Raw genomic sequence first — 23,902 nt, 5'->3', positions numbered from 1 at the left:
GCCCTTAGTCAATTACAGGGCTTGGCTCCCATAGCAGAGTTAGTGGCTTGACAATGCATTGTTACAATGTATCTCTGCAATGTCAATTTCAAGCAGCCCCTTGCACAAGCTTGAGCATGCCCTGGAGCACGGTGGGGGGGGGGGGGGGGGGGGGCTATTTCTGGCTACATAGGATTATATTCTTAACAGTTCTAAGTTACATGACCTAATACATTATATTCTAAAGGGACAATAATAATAATAAATCTAAACATTTAACAATCTTAACAAATAATAATAATAAGAAGAAGAAGAAGAATTAATAATAAATCTAAACACTTTAAGTTGTGGGGAACAAATTATGGGGAGTCACTTCCATTTGGGGGAATCATTTTCAATACATTAATATGTTATCCCTACACAGTTTCCATGCTTCTGTCACAGATGGCAGTGAGAAAGACTATGCGGGCTTGGATGGGTGATTTTGAAAAGAGGTATGATAACTTTATGGATGAAGATGAAATTATGGGATGGAGAATGTTATGGAAACTTGAACTCATGCTCCCACTCACCACTGCTTGACTGGTGTTACATGTCCCATGTGGTACTGCAAACCCTTCTCAAAACACCTTGGGCTAGATGGTGGCAAATTGCATTGTGAGATAACTACTGCTTTCTGCATCAAAACAAGTTGCTTAGTGAGCATGCACACCATTTACACAAGGAGTATAGCATGGACATGAACAAGCAATGTAATAAGTATGGTTGCTGTATGCTGAATATCTTAGCTTGACATATTTTACAGCATGGGTATGTTCTGGTCATTTTTGAAAATGGGTGTGATGGGGTGGTTGCCCAACACTGTCTAAAAAGGGATTAAAACAGCCCTTGGAGAGAGCAGGTACTGGAGTCAATCAGGACCTGGGTGGGCTCTATAAAAAAGGCTGCAAGGCACAGGAAGTCAGTTTTTCTCTCTAGACCTGGAGGGAGAAGGACTGGCTGCCCGTAAAGGGAAGTATAACAGACAGCACAGTGCCGAAGAAAGTCAGAGAAATTAACTTCCAGGTTAAGACCCTGACACAGGGGCCTGGGAGAGTACTAATACTGTGGGAGAAACCCAGGAGTGAGCACCACTGGAGTGCATTTCCTAGGACAAGGTACCCCGTGGTCAAGGAGGGTTGTAGCTTCTGGAGTGATGGAGACACACAGGGTAGGTAATAGCAGGCAAAGGGAGCTCCAGTGACGGAAAGAGCTAATTCCCAGAAGACCAAAAGGGAGTGCTCTGGTGGTGAGTGTAATCATGTTATAATGGAATTTAGGCATTCTTGGATGTTAGTGCAAGTGTGTTGCCCGTCTGTAAAATACCACGTTGCTACAGGAATAACAAATAATAATGTAAACAGCATATCTAAAATAATTTTAATAACATCTAAAAATGTTTGCTCATTATTCAATCACTCTGCTCGCCCTTACCAGTTAAGTGAAGGGTTAATTAGGGTTGCCAACCATCCAGGATTGCCCTGGAGTTTCCAGGAATTAAAGATTCATCTTTAATTAATTATTGTTATGTGTCAAAATCTCTAGGAATACATCCAGCCAAAATGATGGTACAAACCATTTAAACCTAGGGTGGCTAAACAGGCTCTCTGACCTAGATCATGTCCAAAGACCAGTCAGAATTCTTGGCACTCCAACGTGAATGGAAGTAATTCCCCCCACTCAAGCACCAGCAATCACTTATGTGGCAGTTGGGATTTTATTTTGAATGGAGCCAGCTACAGACTCAAGCTGGCAGAAACAGCTGCAGAGCAGTTTTAGACACTGACCTTCAACACTGAAGATAATAGAACATTCTTTATTCCTGCTACGTGATTGCTTGCTCTAACCTTTCCCTCAGTTCCTTCATGTCAGCCACACTAGTTTCCTCTCATCCATCCTTTCATCTCTTGTTCTTCCTTCCTGTGTTTTTCCTTTCAGCTAATTACTTTGTCTTCTCATCTCTTCTACTCTTGCAGAATAATAACATTAAATACATAAAACCCCACTCAACTAGCATAGCACTTGCCCTTCATACCTCTCTTTATGTTAAAATTCTTTGCTTCTCCTCAAATTTTTCTGTCTTATCTAGTTAGTACTCCCTCTTTGAGTCAAGGGCCATCTTCTACCTTAAAACAATCAGACCCTAATCTCAGCTGGAGTCTTTATCTGCTACTGTAACAAGCAAACCAGACTCAGAGCCTTTTCAAAAGTCAAGAAGGCAGAAACAGTGAAAATAGTTTTGTTAAATTAAATTGAAATTAATTTAATGAGTGAAAGAAAAAGAGTGAAAGAAAAAGAGTCTAATAATGTAGTTTTTCAGCAATAAAGATCCTGTCCCCTTGTATCCCTATTTCTGGGGAAAGGGCATAGGAATTATTTCATCCATCAAATTCTTATATATAGGCCATGGGCCCTAAATCACCAAAACACGGTGTTGTAGAGTGCACTGTTTTTTCTCTGAAAAAATTATCTTCTGTTCATCTTGATACATCTAGGAAGCTAGCTATCATTTAGTAATTAGCCATGTCCTAACCACTCATTGGTACTAATTGCCTTTTAGCTTCAAGAGAAACCTCCAAGCCTTTGACACTCCAAAACACAATACTACATAAAATCCAAAAGCAATTTATGAGGTTCCTTTGGCCAAAGTCTTGTTCATCTGAAGCAAAACCTTGACTTTGATGAGACCAAGATTTTAGCTTATTCACACCAGAGAAGAACCAGTTAAATAGTTTTCAGGCCAATGATAATGACAACAGTGAAATATGCAGACATAAGGAGCAAGGAAAAGAAAGGGGAATGTTTTACTCAGGCAGATATATAAGACTCTCTATTCCTTTTCATAATGTTTAAAAATTTAAGAATGAAAATGTTTTAAAATTCACCTCTTTCTTGCCTAAGAACTTCACTTGTGTGCATCCACTGTGGTGGTTTCTACCCTGCTGCAAGAACTGTAGAGTTGTGATAATCTAGGATATTACAGCAGCCAATAAACCAACTGGCCCTGTTTGGCACACAGTGAATAACATAGAGCAGTTGTTGCTGGATTAACTTATTTGCTTTCAGTTCTTTCTAACAGATTCTGAAATACCTGGTCAGCCCTTGCAATAGTGTAAATATGAAAAGCAAAAAGCCCAGCTTGTGCTGTAAGTTAGATATTTAAGACACTTTAGTTCTTGATGCAGAAAACATGAATGAAAGCCAGTGACTGGAAAACAGTCTTACCAGTATTGGTGATAAAAATTAGCTATACAACTTGTGCCATTATATATGCTAATATAGGCCAGCTGAAGCTAGGTTAGAGACTCAGCACTGTAGGTACTTCTAAAATATTTGTCAGATGATCCTTCAGGGTACACTTCAAAATATTACACATTAATGTCCTCTGGAGCACAGTCAGATTTGCTTTACTCCATTGCTAGGATATCACACAATTATTCATCAAACTCCATTGCATATAAAAATGTCTGATTGAAAGAGATATAAGAAGATCATAGTCAGTGTACCCTCTAAGATTTTCCATCCATGAGTGGAGTGAGTTTTGTCTTGTTTGCCAATATTGATGTCATGTGTGCTTTTTTGGATGTGTTCCACCTTCGCACCCCCCAGTTACTAACAAATATATTCACATTTTATATATATAATAAAGATGCGTGGGTGAAAGTGCTGAGATATATATATATATATATATATATATATATATATATATAGTATGGAAGAAAGAATACTAAAACAGCCCCTTCCCAGTCACAAAGAATAAAAAGAGCTGATAAAATCAGCACTTTCACCCATGCATCTTTATTATTATGGCTGACCTGAAGTGCAAATGTACTGTATTTGTCCTGCAAACTGCTTATTGACCACCCCTGCACTATGAGATTTGTCACCACACACAACACGGAAGGCCTTGCAGTCGTTCTGAAGGCAATCGGTGCTTCCTAACAAACGAGCCTGTAAATAATGAATTGTGATGGTTGTAGCAGGTACAAGAACAATCCCATTTAAATTGTTTAACTATAAAAAATGTAGTTAAGATCAAATAGCTGAAACATGGAAGAAAAGGATGAAATTAAACATTGCTAAAATACAGAAGATAACAAAGCTAAGGCCAAAAGAGTTGTCAGCTGAGGGGAAAAAAACCAGCCTGGTCAAAGCTTAAATATAAAAATGAATAGAAGTCTAGAAATGGTAAACTACTTAAATGAGTCATTTGTTCTTAACTTGCAATTTATACACACACCCCTAAAGCTCTTTGAAAGTCTAAAATCATTTTAAAAACAAAAGAGTTCAAAACTAGTAAAAGGTAAGTAAAGCTAGTAAAAGGTAAGCCAAGAAAGTTTAAAATATTTAGCCTTTCATAATAAACATAGCAAAGGACCTCAAATTTTCAAAAATACTTTACAAAAATTATATATATATAATATATCAGCCTTTTAAAAATTCTACTAAAATCCATTCAAATATTTTATTCAAGACTGCAAAATGGACAGCTGTTCTTAATCTGGCAGTGAGACCTACCGACAGCCTTAATTTTATTAGTTAGCTCTTCAAGTGTCCTGATGCTTTCACAAAGTTTAACTTTTTTTCTTAATTGATTAATATTAAACATAAAATAAGTGAAAATAAAAAGAAAAGAAATCCAAAATAAACATCTCAAATCCCTTTGTCAATAATAGAGCAACTAAAACAATACTGATTATAATTAAAATAAAAATTTAAAAATAATTATAGGTATTCCTATAAAATAAAATAAAAAACTACTTCTTATTTAAATTCTTTTAAAAGCTCAAAAAAGGCTACCAGCTGGATGGTTTAAAAACAGAAACCAACCTAGCATACACTAGGGATGTAATAGTGTAGTTGATTAACCAATTAACCGCTAAGCAAAAGCTTATAGGTTAATGTTATAGACTACACGCATTTCCCTCCTCTCCCTGCCATTACATTTTTTAGCAGGCTGGCCAGCAGCCCATCTCAGTCCTGGCTTGCGACAGGTCCAGGACCTACCCCTGCTGCGGTGTTGCATTTAAAGTGTATTAGGAGCCAAGTGGGCAGGAAGCCCAACTCATTTCCAGCTTGCACCGGGTTCAGAGGCTCAGACCACTCCCTAGACAGAAGCTGCTGCCACCCCACACTGCTGCTTCTTTATCAGAGGCTGCAGCACAGGGCGACAGGCAGCCAGACCACAAAGGGGGCAGGTTTTTAAATTGGCTCCCCTCGTGGACCAGCTCCTGTCTGGCATCCCACACTGCTGCCTCTGAGGCAGCAGCGCAGAGTGACAGAGGGCTCTTCGGGAGTGAGGCTGGAGTGCACTGGCTGATGGCCTCACCCCCAGGGACTATAAAATAGTCGATTAACCAATAAAAATTCATGAGGTTACTTGACTATTCAATTAATTGATATTTAACATCCTTAGCACACACACACACATAATCAATATAAAACAATAAAGCCCAACTATTAAACTCCTATTTAAAATAGGGATGTGAATGGTTAACATCACCCTTACTAGGTGATGCTTACTACTTATGGTCAACCGGCAGGCTGCTCCAGCTCTGTGGGGCCTGGCACGCCACATACAGCAATGATCCAGCCCGGCAGAATCAGCTCCTACCCCAACCAGAGCCACTGGAGCAGTTGCCGCCTGTTATGTGGCCTCTGGTTCTTGCTGCCCACCACATGGCTTCTGGTTCTGGTCCCGGCTGGAAGCCATGCTTCCTGTGAATATCTAGAAATCCACTATGGTGTCCACCTTACCATGATTGATATCTCTTTATATACCTATACATGCTAAAGCTACACAGGTTTTGAATCTCATACCCAGTTGTTTCCCAAGAGGAAGAATGTCTCTTTGGCTCCTCCAAGCAATGACTTAGCTAGCTAAAGATAAATTCTTCAAAAAGTGCAAAAAATTAATAGCATTCCATGTATAGTGATCATTTCTCAGTTTATTAGCACCTTCCTCCCCAACATGTAAGAAGAATCAGAGGCGTAGGGGTATTTGAGTTGATTACCTGTCCACCAATCACAGAAGAGAGACTTATATGCCTCTAGACCAATTATAGGAAAATGCTTGTATCATTGCTACCAACCTCCCTAGTCTTTACTCTCTAGTATCAGTTTAGAAATTTATGATGTCGTTATTATTATTACAGTAGTTCATTTGGCATACTCCAGTAACCTACAACACATTATGGTATCCATAAATAAATGTCTGTTTCTACAGATGCATAAACATATCCTGCAAATTCCATTACACATTGCACATATTCACAGGTGCTTAAACTTCTGTAATGCTCATAAGTATAATAGAGCTATATTATAATTTTTAAATGAATTTCTTAGAAACCAGAAAGTGAAGACAATACAAATTCTTCTCTGCTTATTTAAATATAGCACTCCTTTCAACAACTCCTTTCTTTTTAACCTTGATATTGCCTTCACTACCCCCCCCCAAAAATGAGGAAAATATATATAAAGATAGTCAATACAGAAGCAGACTGTGAAGAACTTCAAAAAGATCTCACAAAACTAAGTGATTCGGCAACATAATGGCAAATGAAGTTTAATGTGGATAAGTGTAAAGTAATGCACGTTGGAAAAAATAACCCCAACTATACTTATAGTATGACGGGGGCTAATTTGGCTAAGACAAATCAGGAAAGAGATCTTGGAGTTATCGTGGATAGTTCTCTGAAAACGTCCACACAGTGTGCTGCAGCGGTCAAAAAGGCAAATAGAATGTTAGGAATTATTAAGAAAGATAGAAAATAAGATACAGAATATCTTACTGCCCCTGTATAAAACTATGGTACGCCCACATCTTGAATACTGTATACAGATGTGCTCTCCTCACCTCAAAAAAGATATTTTGGCCTTGGAAAGGGTTCAGAAAAGGCAACTAAAATGATTAGGAGTTTAGAACAGGTCCCACATGAAGAGAGGCTAAAGCAACTGGGACTTTTCAGTTTGGAAAAGAGGAGACTGAGGGGGGATATGATAGAGGTCTATAAAATCATGAGTGGTGTGGAGAGGGTGAATAAAGAAAAGTTATTCATTAGTTCCCATAATAGAAGGACTAGAGGACACCAAATGAAATGAATGGGTAGCAGGTTTAAAATTAATAAGCTAAAGTTCTTCTTCACACAGCGCATAGTTAACCTGTGGCTGTGAAGGCGAGGACTATCACAGAGTTTAAAGAGAAGTTAGATAAATTCATGGAGGTTAGGTCCATAAAAGGCTATTATCCAGGGAGTAGGAATGGTGTCCCTGGTCTCTGTTTGTCAGAGGCTGGAGATGGATGGCATGAGACAAATTGCTTGATCATTGTCTTCGGTCCACCCTCTCTGGGACACCTGGTGCTGGCCACTGTCGGCAGACAGGCTGCTGGGCTAGGTGGACCTTTGGTCTGACCCAGTACGACCATTCTTATGTTCTAAAGCCCTCTGCAGATACAGAATTTATATCTGCATCCACATGTGTAGCCGCAAAAATGATCTGCAGATATATGCATCCACATTACAGATGCAGATACTAAAATATGAGTTGTTGGAAATAGAAACATTTACAACTTCAAATCCAGCAATGTACAGGTTAACCTCTCTAGTCTGGCACAGCAACATCCGTAGTCTGGTGTGTTTTAGTAACTGGAGGCCCACTTCTCATGGGTATGGCCAAGTTTCTTATAGTTCCATAAAATTTGTTTATAGCCACCAGTCTTGGCTCTTAGTGTTCTGTACTGTTATTTAGCTCTAACTTACCCCTTCATGTCTTCGAAGAGCCCCATAAGCAGCAGAAGTATTGGTAATGCTGCTGCACAATACTGACCACCCATGGTTCAGCAAATTCTCTGTTTTGACACTAGTCAGGGCCTGAGGGTGCTGGACTGGAGAGGTTCAACCTGTAGTAACTTGTAGTTATAGAATATGAAATTAGTCTCAGAAAGAAGCATTGAGGTACTGTCAGTTCTCCTGTGGGTTCTATTCTTTCATTTTCCCTGTTTGTTGTAAGCATGAAGCCCCTAGCAGCACTATTTAGATTGGGCTGTAATGCCAGCGGGAGTCTGATGTCACTCAGCTCTACATTAGTGTTGTCAGTCCCATGGCATAGTTTCCATGTTCCACATCTGGCTGAGACTGATGCTTATAATCAAATATTCTTAGCCAGACATTAGGAAAAAAGCGTGGCTTCACTGTGATATGGATGAAACTAGCATAGAACTGAGCGACTACTGATGAGGTCTAATCCAAATTCAAGAGCACTGGTTGGTTGGAAGTTCCAGAACAGATGTGTGTTCCTTTCATTGGAGAATATGCTTCATGCTTGTTTTCAAACTTAAAAAGCTAGTAATCCTTTTTGCACTCTTCCAAGAAGAATATCTTTTTTCTGAAAAGTTTTGTTCTGACAACAAACATTGACTTTTAAGAGATTACAGGCAGTCCCCAGGATACGCGGATTCGACTTATGTCGGATCTGTACTTACGAACGGGGCTTTTCTCGCCCCGGAGGATGCGGGCGGTGGGAGCGCCCAGACGCGCAGCAGTCCCACTGCCCGCGTCTTCCGTGGCAAGAAAAGCCGCTCCGCGTCTCCCTGGTCTGCTGGGGGGGAGGGGGGGAGGCAGCAGACTAGGAAGACGCGGAGCAAAGATGCGGAGGATGCGGGCAGCGGAACTGCGGCGCGTCTGGGCGGTCCCGCCGCCCACGTCTCCCTGGTCTGTGCTTTTGCTCTATTGCCAAACAAAGCACACCATTTTTTGCAAAAATTCTCTGGGTTACTTCTTACCCAACACTCTGGAATACTCTGTCTCTGGGGTCCTCCATCTCACTCCCTGAGGCTGGTGTCAGTATCATGGTGTGCAGGCAATTCTCCTTTAGGAGCAAGCATGGCATCTCCTTCCCCATCAGCAGTCTGCCCAGTGGGATGTTCTGCAGGCCTTTATACCTGGCCTCCAATTGGAGCATGCCCAGCAGAACTGGGGGAGGAGAAGTCTGGCTTCTTCAGCTAACAGAGAAGGGTTAACTCTTGCTGCCCCAGTGAGGGTTTAATATGCCCCATCACACTGTATGGTGTTGGGAAATGCCAGGGCTATGAATTAATAAAAACATATTAGGTAATAACATTTCATGTGACATCCTATCTTTCCAGGAAAGAAAATGTTGAAATGGTTTCCCCCTCCCCTCCCCCATCTAGTATGTTGCTGATTACTAGGAAGACTTCTGGAAATAGCTAAACGGAATGAACTGCTAGTAGGCTGGCAAACAAGTATCTCACTGTCAAGATTTGCTTTCTTTTTACATCTTCCCTTTCAAATGAGATCTGGTTTCTATTTATTAGGAACATGGTTTAAGTGCAATCAAAATTACTTGCCTTCATTTTCAGTTAAATAAATGTTGCTTGGTTTGGAAATACCATTGGTTGTTCACAACTGTTCCTTTTCTGCCGGTGTATACCACTTAATATAAATTTTATCTATTTTAAGTTTCACACAGTGTGTCCTGTCCTGTTTTGGAGGGGTTCATGAATATTCTTTTCTTTAGAGTAGTAATTCCAAAGTTTGATACACATTCAAAGGGCAAACTGAGCAGAAAACAGAGAGATTTGTAAACAACGTTTCTTGCAGTACCATCTCTAGTACTCACCATGTTATGCCATGGTCAGCATGATATATAGGAGATGGTTTGTTAAATCTAATAACTCAATATATGAGGGCCACAAGACTAGTCTCTTGCTTAGAGGTCACTCACTTAACTGCTTCTCCAGAAAGCTGTAGGGTGTATTTATAAGCTAGTTGCTTCTTACACTGGTATAATCCATACTAAATCATTTTAAAGTACATTATATGTGGAAGGCCCTGTTAGAAGCCCAATATTTGACACTTTGCAGGGAATGTAATACCACAATCTTCTATTATAAGTGCAGGAAGCAATCACAGTTACTTAAGTGTTGGGGGTGAATATTGAGTTTGAAATACTGCCAACTCTATTTACATTTACTGGAGATTCATCACAATATGAAAAAATTGATAGTTGCTGAAGCACTTTGACAAAGTGCAAACTGTAAAGTGAAAGTTTGCTTAGTCCACTCCTCATTTAATATAATGCCAATCTTTGCTATATGATTAGTAAATAGAATACAGAATTATTGCTTAAAACAAAAATCAACCCCCACCAAAAAATCAAATCCCACCTTGTTTAGGTAAATTTGAAAACTTGAGGAGGGGGTTTCACCTGTTTCATCACTATAGCAACATTTTAATATCATTTTTAGCTTATTTTACTCCTCCTTCCAAAGATATTTCTGCAGAAGATATTAAACAGGCACTTTTCAGGATGGCATTTTATTTTTATATATGGTCCGAAGAGCAGTGACCAATCAGCTTCCTTCAGATAAATGCTAAATTGACTACCATATCTTTGAAACAAAATACAGGACTATGTAGCACTTTAAAGACTAACAAGATGGTTTATTAGATGATGAGCTTTCGTGGGCCAGACCCACTTCCTCAGATCAAATAATGGAAGAAAATAGTCACAACCATATATACCAAAGGTTACAATTTTAAAAAAATGAACACATATGAAAAGGACAAATCACATTTCAGAACAGAAGGAGGATGTGGGGGGGGGGGGGGGGGAAGGAAGGTGAATGCCAGTGAGTTAATGATATTAGAGGTGGGGAAGGGGAAATGTCTGTGAGTTGTTAGTATTAGAGATGATAATTGGGGAAGCTATCTTTGTAATGGGTGGGATAATTGGAGTCTTTGTTAATTCCCCTGCGGAGAGTGTCGAATTTTAGCATGAATGCCAGTTCAGAGGATTCCCTTTTCAAGTGCAGATTTGAATGTCTTCTGAAGTAGGATGCAGGTTAGCAGGTCATTCAGACAGTGTCCTTTCTGGTTGAAATGACAAGCAACTGTTTTTTTCTCACCCATTACAAAGACAGCTTCCCCAATTATCACCTCTAATACTATTAACTCACAGACATTTCCCCTTCCCCACCTCTAATATCATTAACTCACTGGCATTCACCTTCCTTCCCCCCCTCCCCCCTACATCCCCCTTCTGTTCTGTAATGTGATTTGTCCTTTTTATGTGTGTTCATTTTTTTAAAATTGTATCCTTTGGTATATATGGTTGTGACTATTTTCTTCTATTATTTGATCTGAGGAAGTGGGTCTGGCCCACGAAAGCTCATCATCTAATAAACCATCTTGTTAGTCTTTAAAGTGCTACATAGTCCTGTATTTTGTTTCAGCTACATCAGACTAACACGGCTACATCTCTATCACATATCTTTGAAAGAAAGCATAATTTGGCCCTGTGTGTATTGTCATTTTTCATAGCATTTTTTGAATCTCTAGTCAACTTTATAAAACTTTTTTAAGTGCAAAGTTCTTTTATTCACCAAATATTTTTTTCTTTTCTCTTTAACACTGGAAATGTTCATTGCTGGCTTGCTGACAAAACCCCACTTCCACTAACCCAGAGAGATTCGAAATCCTCATTTCCTATTTGAAATCTGACACAGAAGACAGAGAAATAGTTTGCAGATTATAAAAGCAGGGTGTCATGCACTTTTCTTCTTCCAATTTATCAAAAATATACTGGATGTTATGATTCATATGATGAAATGCAATTTATTTAAGCTCAAATGAAAAAATACAGCCATGCCTAACTTTTAGCAGAGCAGAACTAATGTAGACATTGCATTTCTTTTTTCTATAGATGCTGCCTTGATCGAGTTTACCCACCCATTTTTCTTGTTCATAGGAGTCCCAAAGATAGATAAATGAAACATAATGAGCTGCCTTGAAATGTGATGTTGAAGTCCTAGAGCAAATGAGAGCCAGAAATTTAAGTACAAAAAAAAATTAGATTTGATTTATACCCATTATATCCCCATTCATAACTCTGAGAAGGAACTACAGCTTTTCCATTGTAAGGCATTTAAATTAAGGTTACAGTTATGATGGATTCTAAACGATGCATGAATGGGTGAAACAACCATTATATTATTATTGATTTCTGATCTCTACTGATTGGTCAGAAGAGAAAGTGTTATTGTTTCCAATTCAGGATGATAAGGTATTTACAAATGTTATAGTTTAATAAAGATATTAAATACTCAAACATTGCTTTGCACTTATAAGAATCATTACATTTAGTGCTTGCAAAATAGTGCTAAATTATTAGCTGGAGGAATAGCTCAAGTCCTCTCCATGTCTTATGCAACATGAATAGTGTACATTTAACATAAGATCATAACATAAGAACAGCCAGACTGGATCAGATCAAAGGTCCATCTAGTTCAGTATCCTGTCTGCTGACAGCAGCCAATGCCAGATGCCCCACAGGGAGGGAACACAACAGGGAATCCTCATAGGATCCCTCCCCTGTCATCCCACCTCTGGAGGCTAGGGACACGGTTCCTACCCATCCTACCTAAAAGCCATTGATGGACCTAACCTTCATGAATCTATCTATCTCTTTTTTGAACCCTGTTAAAGTTCTAGCCTTCACCGCATCCTCCGACAAGGAGTTCTACTTTTTGATTCTGCGCTGAGTGAAGAAAAACTTCCTTTTGTTTGTTTTAAACCTACAGCCTATTAATTTCATTTGGTGCCCCCTAGTTCTTTATTGTGGTGTTTTATTGTGGGAATGAGTAAATAATACCTCAGGGTATGTCTACACTACCCTCCTAATTCGAACTAGGAGGGTAATGTAGGCATACCGCACTTGCAAATGAAGCCCAGGATTTGAATTTCCCGGGCTTCATTTGCATGAAGCCGGCCGGCACCATTTTTAAATGCCGGCAGTTCGAACCCCGTGCCACGCGGCTACACGCGGCACGGAGTAGCTAGTTCAGATTAGGCTTCCTAATCCGAAATAACTGTACTCCTCGTGGAATGAGGGGTACAGCTAGTTTGGATTAGGAAGCCTAATCCGAACTAGCTACTCCGTGCCGCATGTAGCCGCGCGGCATGGGGTTCGAACTGCCGGCATTTAAAAATGGCGCCGGCCGGCTTCATGCAAATGAAGCCTGGGAAATTCAAATCCCGGGCTTCATTTGCAAGTGCGGTATGCCTACATTACCCTTCTAGTTCGAATTAGGAGGGTAGTGTAGACATACCCTCAGACATGTGTGAAGATTTACCAAAGATATAGATTTCTTGCCCTGAAGAGCTTCACTAAAGTTAAACTATTCCTCATTACTCTGTAAAATTATCCCCAGCATGCATAGGAAGAACCAACTCTGGATTAAAAGGCCATTCTGACTTTTGTCACTTTATTTAGATTGGCAACATAATTACAGCTATTGGTGTCATAAATGGTGGTGGTTTTCTATTAGGAACCATTTTGGGACCGGTCATTAAATGTGACATATGCCAAACTCTAAATGAGAGCTACTTCAGACTCCAAATCACTGTCAACCTGAACTGTACCATAACAGACAAAAGGCTCCTTGTCCTGTTACCAATCCCCTACATCAGTCAGTCTTTCCAAAAATGTAAATGTGGCTGCTTTATTTATTTTATACACTTCTGCACTTTCAATTTGCAATATTTTCCTTTTGTTGACTTATCAGCAGTTGTAGAAGTGTAGTTTAGCTGGCATATCCTTCACAGGGCAATAAAAATATGTATCCAATATTTTCATGCAAGTTGAAAATGATATGGTAAATAATGTTACTTTGAAAATGGCTGTTAGTGTTCACTTCATGTTAGGTCTCTTGCCATAGAAAGTTAAAGCATAGCTGAAAACTCATTAAACATATAGCTTAGATACTGACTTAAATCATGACGATCTTATTTGTAAGGCACAAACAGAATAAACCAAATAATATATTGTAACCCTTCTGCTGGATAAGGCTGGCAGTAACCAGGCCTAGGTTCAATATCTTGGGGTCCATCTCACATAGAACCGGCTCGAGCCCCCACCCAGTAATCTGGGAAATTCACGCACCCCTGGGTGCCTCTGAGAGGCAATGCTTCCCCACTTGCAAGCACTGAGTCTGAGTGTAAGAAAGAAACATTTAATGAAACAGAGAGAGAAGTCATATGGCATTAACTTGGGGAAAACACCACAAACAAAGTTCATAACCCAAACATGAGCCAAGCCCCCACCCCAGCCAAGAATCGCCCGAAGTCCAAAGAGTCCGACACCTCAAAAGTCTCTGTCCCTGATCCATGCCACCCAGAGTCCCAAAGTTCACCTGCAGGGTTTCACCTCCCAACCTGGGTATAAATGGATGTGGGGGGATAGATAGGAGGCACCTTATACGAAACTCCACCATGCTCCACCAGCTGTCTCATCCCATGCCACTGGACGCTCCGCTGGGCGCCTGCCGCTGCTGGTCGCTGCTCTTCGCCTGCCGCTGCTCCACGCCACGCTTCTGGTCGCCGTTCCTTGCCTGCCACCGCTCCACACCACACCGCTGGTGGCCGCTCCTCGCCTGCTGCCGCTCCATGCCACTGGAGGCCACTCCTCACCTGCTGCCACTCCACGCCACACCGCTGGTCGCTGCCACTTCACTGGCTGCAATAGGTCTGGCTCTGAGCCAAACCAGTGATTTCAGCTCTCAGTGATTTCAACTCTTTAGCCACCAGCTGGACTGGCAAAGGAATCCAGCTTTCACTAGACTAGCAAAAGAAAAGATTCCTCAGGGAGTCTGCTTTAGGTCTCTCCTTAAAACAAAGGGGGAAAGAGGCAGGTTGGGCCAGTCTTATAGCTCACACCTGACAGGTGTGAAGCAGACTGACTCAAGCCCTTTAACCCTTCCCTCCAGCTCAGTTCATTCAACTCTGGAAGGGGGGGAGGCTTGTTCCTCCGAGACCTCTGACCATGATGGTGGTGTCTCTCCTGCAAGCACTGGTGGCATGTTTTACAGTTCCCACATTTAGGGGTAGCATGATTAGTGGCCCCCACAACAGTCCCAAATTATATACAATTCTCCACATTCCATTCCAGCACTGACCCTCCATCAGCCCTGGCTGAATGGGATTTACATAGCCACACCTCAGATTCTCTCCTGAGCAGTATTTACATATCAACAGTTAACAGTTAATTACCTTGCAGAGCTAAACAATTGTAGCAGGCACACCCACCCCTCCTTTTAGCTGGCTGATAGCAAGCAGCAGTTCAGCCCCTGCTTACAATATTAACTTGATGCTTTGAAAGGACCAATTTCAAAAAGCTGAAAGCAATTATGGGCCAAATCAGCTGGAAAGAAGAATTTAAGCAGAAAAAGTGTGAATAATAATAGGAATTGTTTAAAATCACTTTGGCTGTGTCTAGTTGACTACACCTCTCTGTCGACAGAGAGATGTAGATTAGGTACGTTAAAACTGCTAATGAAGCAGGGATTTAAATATCCCACGCTTCATTAGCATAAACATGGCCACCACTTTTTTTCGAAATGGAGCTTTTTCAAAAAAAAAAAGGCAGTCTAGACACGGAGCTGTCAAAAATAAACCCCTTTTCGACAGATTCTGTATTCCTTAAAAAATGGCCATATAAGTAAAAGTCAACCTGGCTTTGAATAAAAATGAAGGCAGCTATAACAAAACAGAGCAGTAGTTCTCAATTTTTTGTAGACAATTGAAAATTACTGAGGGTCTTAGTAGACCACTTAATGATCTTTCCAAATGTTGTTTGTACCATTAGCTAACTGTTGTAAAACACTTTAGATAAAAGCACTATATATAAAAACAACTTTAATAATTAACTTTTTGTTCTAAAAATACAAGCTCACAACTCATAGTTTGATATTCAGTAGGGACCTTTCCCCCATCACAGCAGCCTCAGGGCTGAGGCTGGGAAGGAGAGACATCTCTCCCTGGAAACTGCAGCTCTAGAGCTGCAGAAAGTCACCTTGTTTGCTGGCTTCTGCAGCCCTGTACATAACAAATCCTCCCATCCCCTCTTCTCACCCCACTTCCCTCCACTTTTTATTTCCCTCTGCTCAACCTACTCCCCTGCCACTTCCCACCTATCCTCTGTTCCCCCAAGACCACCACCTCACCTTAAACTTTAGGGTTCATGGTCCAGACACCTAATTAGTGGGAATATGCCTCCGAGCCACTAATTAGGTGTGCAGCCCTTCATTCTCTCATGTGTGGCTTCCCAGGTGCACATCTTAGAGGAAAATACCCATGGATCATCTGAATGTAGCTCCATGGACCACCGTTTGAGAATCTCTGAAATAGAATATGAAATATATGAAACAAAGTTGATTGTAATGAATATAAATCAGAAGATAGGAATTTTATCAAGTTGATAAGGGAAACAAAGGAATATAAGGATAAATTAGTGGCCAGTGGAGTTAGGGCTGAGAAAAAAAAAATTAAATTAGGAAAAAAATAATTTTAACAAACATTGGTATTGGTCCATTACTAGATGAAAATGGAAGAATGGTCAATAATAATGCAAAAAAAAGAGGCAAATATATTAATTATTTGTGTTCTGTACTTGGAGTAATAGTGTGGTGTAGTCATACTAGATGACAATGACAACAGTGCATTCCCTACCAAAGTTAGACATTTTAATATCAGCAGGCTTGGATAACTTTCTGTTTTAAAAAAGCCATTGGAAAATTTCTCTGGGCTATGAATATTGATTTGTAGTAAGTTTTGAAACACTGGGGAACTTCCAGAAGTCTAGAAGAAAGCTAATATTGTGCTGATATTTTAAACAAGGGTAAATGGGATGACTAAGGTAATTATAAATCTATCAGTCTCACAGAGATCCCTGGAAAGTTCATGGAGCAACTGATATGGTGATATGATTAATAAAGAATTAAAGGAGAGTAATGTAATTAAGGCAAATCAACATGGATTTATGAAAACAATCTTCTGAAATTAATTTGATATCTTCTTTTGATGAGATTCTAAGTTTGGCTAATAAAAGTAATATCGATGCACTACATTTAGATGTCTGTTGGGCATTTGACTTGGTATCATACATCACTTTTAATAAAAAAAGTAGAATGATACAAAATTAGCATGGCCCACACTAAATGGATTAAAACCAAGTTCACAGTGAAGTCTCAAAATGTCATTGTAAAATGGGGAATCATCATTGAGCAGGTATGTTTCTAATGAGATCCTAGGAGAATTGATTCTTATGCTATTCATCATTTTTATCAATGATGTGGAAGAAAACAAGGCAAGGCTTGTAGATTATACAAATTGGGGGCATGGTAAATAATGAAGAAGATGGGTTAATATCGCAAAAAGTAAACATCTAAAAACAAAGAACATGAGCCATATTTACAAGATCATGGATGATCTCATGTGAAACAGTGACTTTAAAAGAAATGAGGGTTGTGATAAATAATTGACTGAACATGAGATCCTAGTGTGATGCTGTTGTCAGAAGCAATCCTATGGCAATCCTTTAATGCATAAATGCTGGAATCACAAATACAGAGGTTGTTTCACCTCTGTATTTGGCATTGTTGCAACCAGTGTTGGAATACCGTGTCTAGTTCTGATGTCCATAATTTTAAAATGACATTAATATAATAGAGAGTGTTCAGAGAAGAGCCATAAGAATGATTGCAAGATATGCTTTCGCAACTGAGAGTGTTGAGTCTATCTATCTTAAAAAAGAGGCAGTTAAAGTTCACAGACACAATCTGTAAGTATCAACAGGAAAAAAAATGGATAATGAACTCTTAAGTCAAGTAGACATAGAAATAAGTTCCAGTTACTGGAAGTTTAAACTAGTCAGATTCCAAAAATAAATATGGCTCTTGTTCAACCTCCCTGGTCTGGCACCCTCAGGACCTGACTGGTCCTGAACAAGGGGATTTGCCGGATCAGGGGAGGTCATGGCCATGCTGTCACCATGCTAGGGCTCCAGCCTGCTGCTGCTGCTGCCTCAGCCTCCTGGGGCTCTCCCTGGCTCTCCTACTCCCGGGGCCAGAGCACCTCAACTAGAGCTGAGCAGCCAGGGCAGAGTTCCACAGCCACCTGGCTCCACCTGTGTGATGGCACTAGTGATACTGTGAGATATGACCCTGGTCTGACCAGAAGTGACTCCTGATTATTGTTTGTCAGGTTTTCTGCTTTATTTGTGTATGCTCCCTTGACTATAGGAGCCTCTGACTTGTACTGGGAGGATTCTTTGTGCTGCAATCTAGCCCTAGCCCTAGAGCATAAAATGCCCATGAGCCCTTGGGGAAAAAGGAAGGTAACTGTGGCTCTCTTCAAGGCAGTGCGGGGAGAGAGTGGAGGGGAGGCTCCAATTTGGAGAGAGGAGACAGATTGCTGGTGTGGAGCCTCTTCCCATCCAGGAGCTGCTGGTGGAAGCTAGAGCCAGCTGCTCTCAGTCCACAGAGAGCCAGAGCGATTTGCCCAGTTGTGAAAGTGCAAGCCCGTCCCCTTGCATCGGCGCCACCACGCCCAGGGTGCTGACGTTAGAGGCTGTGCCACGCGATGCACCCCAACGCTGCTGTGCATGCTCCGGTGGCCCGGTGGGGGGGTTAAATGCGGCGCCGGGGCAGCAGGAAAGGGGAAGGCATGGAGGAAGAGGAGAGCAGAGTGAGGGGGCGGCGGAGAGAAGGACCTCCTCCCCGGCAGGTCCCAACGAGGAAGGAAGCCCAGGAGGGCAACCCCACGGAAGGGTCACGGGAGACCAAACTGGGGGCGACACCACCAGCAGATGACCCCTTCGCATCAACAGCCCCAAACCCGGGACGCCCGGGACCCTTACGTCTGGCACTAGGGGTGAAGACCCCGCTGGGACCAAGGGAAGATTGCTGCCACAACAGCATTTGACCAACGTAGGCAAAATCCCAGGACGGGGGAATTGCCACGGACGACGAACCCCCGAGAGGGGTGGTGAGTGTGTTGGTTTGGCTTACCATTCAGGTATGGCCCGGTAGTCGTACCTTTGAGGGTCCTGGGCTTGGAGCTCGGGAGTGCGGGTGGGCCCGAGTTCCCCTACCCAGCTGTGATCGGATGGAGGTGCTGAGAGGGGTGAAGGACAGAAACAGCCCTAGGGACTGACAGGGCTACGGCCTGACTAACCTCCCGTAAGGAGGGGACTAAGGTGGAGGGGACTAAGGAGCGGGCCTCTGCGAGAAGGCGTGGGACTGTAACTATTTATTAAGCCAGCATCCATAAGATAAACAGCTCCCTGGGTAATGGGGTGGGTCAGGCAAGCCCAGCCCCAGGGTCCAGCGAGTCCCCCCGGTGGAAAAGGAGCCCAGATTAAACCCAGGATGGGACCCTGCTGTTTGGTAGGAGGGGAACCCTGTCCCACATATACCACAGGGAGGATGGGATTGGTGACACCCGTGAACCAGAGGTGTTGGCATTTGGTGGGCCTGCTCCAGTTGCACAGGGATTTTGCAGTCAGCTGCCTGCCTGGACTGATACACACAGAACCTGCACAGTGCTGTTTCCACTCCAGCTGTAGACCTTAAAGCACGCCCACACAAGCAAATGTCTGGGACTCTGAGATCCCAAGGAGTACACCCTCTGGAGTGGGATAAACGGTGCCAGTGTAAGTTTCCTTTCTTTCTGTGTACTTTGATAATTGATTTTATTCACTTTTAGTCTGTTAAACCCTTTTTCTTAAATTGTTAATTAAAGCTGTGTTAATTCTAATTTAATCAATTAGATGTATATTATTTTTAATTGTTGTTGTGGAGTTAGATCTAGATTATTACTGGAATAAGTTTATTCTTGGAGGCTCCCAAGGCACACCATTAATTGTGTACATGGGCCAGTCAAGTGGAGGCACCGCCATTGTATACGCCTTGAGAAGTAAGGGACTGCAGCAAGGGGGTCGATAGGGGACTCCCAACTATCCAACTTCACCACTGGAATAATGAGGATCTCCTTTTATGTTAAGAGCATCAGGTGCCCAGGCACACAGGTGAACATGTCCTGCTTCCAAGTAACCCAGGGAGGAAAGGGGGTTACACTTTAAAAAATGTTAGTTTTTGAGTGTGCTACTGGTTGTTCTTCAAATTCTTATTTTGGCATGTCTAATTTTGCTTTTACACGTGACTTTCTATTTTCCTTAATAGGATTTCACTGTCATTTTTAAAGGATGCTTTTTTGCCTCTGACTGATTCTTTGTTTCTGTTTAGTCATAGTCGTGCCTTTTTATTATGTTTTAAAATTTTGGTTTTACATTTAATATGAGTCTCTATTATGGCATTTTTTAAAGTTTTCATCAAACGTGAAGACTTTCCCTCCTGTGACTGTACCTTTTAATTTCCATTAACTATCTCCCTCTTTTTGGTGTAGCCCCCCTTTCTGAATTAAAATGCTACTGTGGGGAGTTTTTTTGGTATTTCTTTTCCACAAGGATGTTAAATTTAACTATAGTATGGTTGCTATTACTGAACACTTCTGCTACATTCACCACTTGGTCCAGATTCTGCTCTCCATGTAGCACTAAACAGCACTGAAATGAGATCCGAAATTTCCCAATTATCTTTAACTAAACTGTCAAGCTAAAAGGTTTTATTGTAGAGCAGACAGAGCATTTATATACCAGTTGCATTTCACTGCCAGTTCGTGACAATTCTAAATTACAAGGATGGGTGGGATTGTTTTGTATTAAAATCTTTACCATATTGTGTTTAAAATCTTTTTAAGTGAATGCAAATCAAAATCCCAAACTATTTTTGCCAATGTTTTATCTTATTCAAAATGTCTGAGACTTCTTTTGCATACTGTAAGGATTTTCAAACCTATTCTGAATATCATGTGGTCTACTGATTTAGCCAGGTAACTGAGGGGGGTGGAAATTGGGGAAACTGTTTTTAATTCCAACTTTAATTTCAACTAGCTTTTAGTGGGTGACATTAATGTACATGCAATATAATTATTTAGATTGTGCTCTATTAAGCTGTTACTTGGGCCATTAAACATTCTTGAGCTTTGCTGTAGATTCTTGTAAAAAGTCAAATTCAATGTGTCTCTTCATTCCATGACTTTAAGTGACTAGCAAATTGGGATTTTGAGCTCCCAGGCTTGTTCTTAGAAACAGTTGCACGTTTTTCCTCTGAGGATGGGGACTGATTGATCTCTCTAATCATGTCTGACTGACCTTTCTGTGAAAAGTGTTCACCCACAGGCAATGTGATGTTTTGTCGCTTATGTTTGTTCTAAGTGCCAGCTCTTGCCAACTCTGTAGCCATCAGCTAATCACTAAAACTTCTAGCTCGAAATGAAACCAGCTCACCAGTATGTTATTTTATTCAGAATAGAGATTAGTCTTATATGAACCTATTTACTGTTTAGACTTTATGAAATGCTTGTAAGTTGCTGTACATGCATTAATTTTCCTTGTAGCACCTGTAGTCCATGCTATAAAGTTTTTCTTTATCTATTTATCAACTTTGAAAATGTTTGCCCTGAACCCAAGCACAAGAATTGCCTATCTCGGAGGTCTATCAAGATAAAATAGGCCACTAAGGAATATCACAATATAAAAGTGAATGGCCCTATCACAACTTGGAAGTGCTACATGCAAAGGAGATTCTCATGGATTCAAAGGCTCAATTTAAAAAGATTATTGCTTTAACTTTCTGTTGCACACTCTGTGTTGGTGAAAGTTGCATAGGAGAGGGGTGTAGAAGAAGAAAATGAAGGAATTTTAGAAATACCCTTCTCCCAGGGAGCCCTTAGACAGGGAGAGGTGGTGTTTTCTGACTGAAACAGTGTTCAGAGGCAGGGTAGGAGAACAAGGACTACAGACTACATTGCCTCAGACTACATGCTTCTTGTGCAAGAAGCTTTTTTTAGAAGAGATCTTCTGAAAAAACTTCTTGCGCAATAGAGCGTCCACACTGCAAAAGCGCATCAAAAAAGCAATTAGCTTTTTCAAAAGATAGTGTTCAGACTGCCTGTCTGTAAGCAGTGACTGCTATGGAGAGAATGGCCACCAGGGCACCTGTGCTTTTTCCTCTTCCTACTTCTTCCGAAAAAACTCCCTCTTCCCTGTCCACACACGCCTTTTGTGAAAGAGCTCTTTTGCAAAAAGGTGTTCTTCCTCGTAGAATAAGGATTACCAATACTGCAAAAACCCCTCAGTTCTTTCGATTTACTTGCAAAAGAATGCAATTGCAGAGTGGACATTCCTCAATTTTTGTCAGAAAAATGTCTGTTTTCTGACAAAGCTCTGTAGTCTAGACGTAGCCTCAGATATTCAGGTTCATATTAAGGCCTCCTGAAGAAGCTTTAAGTCAGCTTCCACGTCTCTCAAGCAGATGAGGCAGCATGTCTCCAGCAGGGCTGCTGGGAGTGAAATGGCCAAAGGAATAGTATGGAGAAAATGATCATTTATCATACCATAGATCTTTTAGGACTTGCAGCACACCATTTTGTCTCCAAGCACTTCAATGTGCTGAGCAGCCAGTTTAAATAAAACTGTACCTGGTTCAACTAGAAGTCCTCTAGCGCCTTGATCAGCTTCTCTCAGCTATCTGCTTAGCAGGGTTTGGTTTGGCCTCACATTATGGCCTCCTGCTGTGTTTCATATAAAGTCTAGGGCTATGTCTAACTGCACTGTTTTGCGCAAGAAATATGCAAATGAGGCAAAGTGTGGAATATCGGTGTGCCTCATTTGCATAATTAATGAGCAAGAGAGGGGTTTTGCACAAAAAGGAGCCCGTGTAGATGGCTCCTTTTTGTGCAAAAGCCTTTCATGCAAAAAGCGGCTGCTCATTAATTATGCAAATGAGGCACGACGATATTCCATGCTTTGCCTCATTTGCATATTTCTTGTGCAAAACAGTGCAGTCTAGACATAACCTAGAAGTCTTGCTGAACCGCTGGAGTTTTCCTTTACAGTGATGTGGCTTTAAACAAGCAGATGCTATGAAGCAGAAAAACAAGGAACACTGTTAAAATATCCACCCCTGGGAGAAATTTGTAGTAGGAGAAAGTTTGTTTGTTTGTTTGCTTGTTTGTTTAATTAAACCAATTCTAGGTCTAGAGATCTATTGGGATGGAAATACCAAATTTTATAGATAATCTTTACCTCCTGATATCCATTCATAGGGTGAGGCCGCAGCAAAGGGCACAAAACAGAGAAGGACCTAGATATATTTCTACCCCCAACCTTGCTGTAGAGTCTTGAGAAAACAGCCCCGGTCCCATGGCATGAGCAGGAAGAAGCCCTTGTCATAAGCAACTCCTAATCTCTGCAGGAAGGGAGTCCATTTCCTTAGAAATTGAGGAAAGTAATATTCCCTTTTGGCAAATCTTAGGAGAACCGTAGTATGAAAGGGCAACATAATCATGGTTGAAGACTTGTTGAAACAAGAACTTGAGGCCAGGGATCAAGGTGAACATCTCAAAGATAGCTTATTTACACCTCCTTCTTACAAGCCTTTTGGGGCAAGTATCACTGCCCCCGTGTACATTGCTTTTCAAGACGCTTTGAATTAAAAAAAGACTCAGACAAGCTAGAAACCTGAGAAATTGAGTGTTGGCATAGTACTTCTCACACACAGGATTGGCTCAAATTCAAACTACTATTACAATCCTTAATCTGTCATGGTAGACACAAGATCTCAATTGCCAACTTAATTATCATCATTCCAATACACTAAATAGTCATCAGCATTTGCTAGTAGAGTGCTTCTAGTGAAATAGTGGTAATAGGACAGTGACACCATACATCACAATTCATTCTATTGTAATTTCACCTTCCAGATGCAAGTCCAAAATACTAAACTTACATTCTGTCATGTGAACACAGCGAAAACTATTTTCAAAGCAGAAATTTACTTGGCTGCTTTTTCAAGAGATATAAAATTGGAAGGCAAAAGCATTATAGTGCCTTAATTGAGAAGATCCCTAGAGCTCTTAATAGCAAAAAAAAGAACATTGAAAGTTCATATTGAAAGTTTTTTGCA

The sequence above is a fragment of the Pelodiscus sinensis genome, chromosome 1, assembly GCF_052426305.1.
Source record: "Pelodiscus sinensis isolate ZL-2025 chromosome 1, ASM5242630v1, whole genome shotgun sequence".
Taxonomy (NCBI): Eukaryota; Metazoa; Chordata; order Testudines; family Trionychidae; genus Pelodiscus; species Pelodiscus sinensis.
The sequence above is the reverse complement of the archived record's forward strand: the minus strand, read 5'-3'. Positions refer to the sequence as shown.